Source organism: Micropterus dolomieu, linkage group LG23, assembly GCF_021292245.1.
Source record: "Micropterus dolomieu isolate WLL.071019.BEF.003 ecotype Adirondacks linkage group LG23, ASM2129224v1, whole genome shotgun sequence".
Taxonomy (NCBI): domain Eukaryota; kingdom Metazoa; phylum Chordata; class Actinopteri; order Centrarchiformes; family Centrarchidae; genus Micropterus; species Micropterus dolomieu.
The window spans coordinates 34,839,275-34,840,237 of NC_060172.1; positions in this window are offsets into that span (position 1 = coordinate 34,839,275).

Consider the following 963-nt stretch of genomic DNA (forward strand, 5'->3'; position numbering starts at 1 on the left):
CGTGTCTGTAAACAACTATGTCTCCTCGTTCTGTCCAGTTAAATATGGTGTGCCTCAGGGGTCGGTCTTAGGACCCATTTTGTTTTCCTTGTATCTGCTTCCCCTTGGACATATTATCCATAAACATGGCATTTCTTTTCATATTTATGCTGATGACACACAAATATACTTGCCCGTCAGATCCACAGACCCTGGAATGCTGAGTTCACTTAAAATGGATGTCAAATAATTTCCTCCAACTGTACTCAGACAAAACAGAAATCCTGGTCATTGGGTCCCAGCAGATGGCAAATCAAATACTTCGCTAGTAAATCACATTAAGCCTGTGGCAAAGGTTTGATGGTAATTTAAATTTCAAGCAGCACACCACAAAGCTTGTTCAATCATGTTTTTATCAACTTAGAAATATAGCTAAAATTCGATCTATGTTAACTTTTAAGGACACCGAGACCATTTTACACGCCTTCATCTCATCACCCCTGGATTATGGCAACAGCCTTTTCACCTGTTTAACCCAAAAATCTATTGATCGACTCCAGACTGTCCAGAACTCAGCTGCCAAGCTTTTAACCAGAACAAAGAAATATGACCACATTACTCCTATTTTAGCTTCATTACACTGGCTCCCAGTATGTTTTAGAATTGACTTTAAAATTCTATTGATCACTTTTAAAGGTCTTCATGGCCTCTCGCCTTGTTATATTTCTGACCTTTTAGTCCCATACACACCAGCACGTACCTTGAGATCCTCGGGCAGAGGTCTGTTGTCTGTTCCAGAGTGTCGACTGAAAACTAAAGGGGACAGAGCGTTTGCTGTCAGGGCCCCGAGGCTCTGGAACAGCCTGCCCGAGGAAATCAGGTCAGCTGAGTCAGTGAACTCTTTTAAGTCCCTTCTTAAAACATACTTTTATAGGAGAGCCTTTCCCGATCTTATTTGACTTTATTTTATCCCTTTTATTTTAT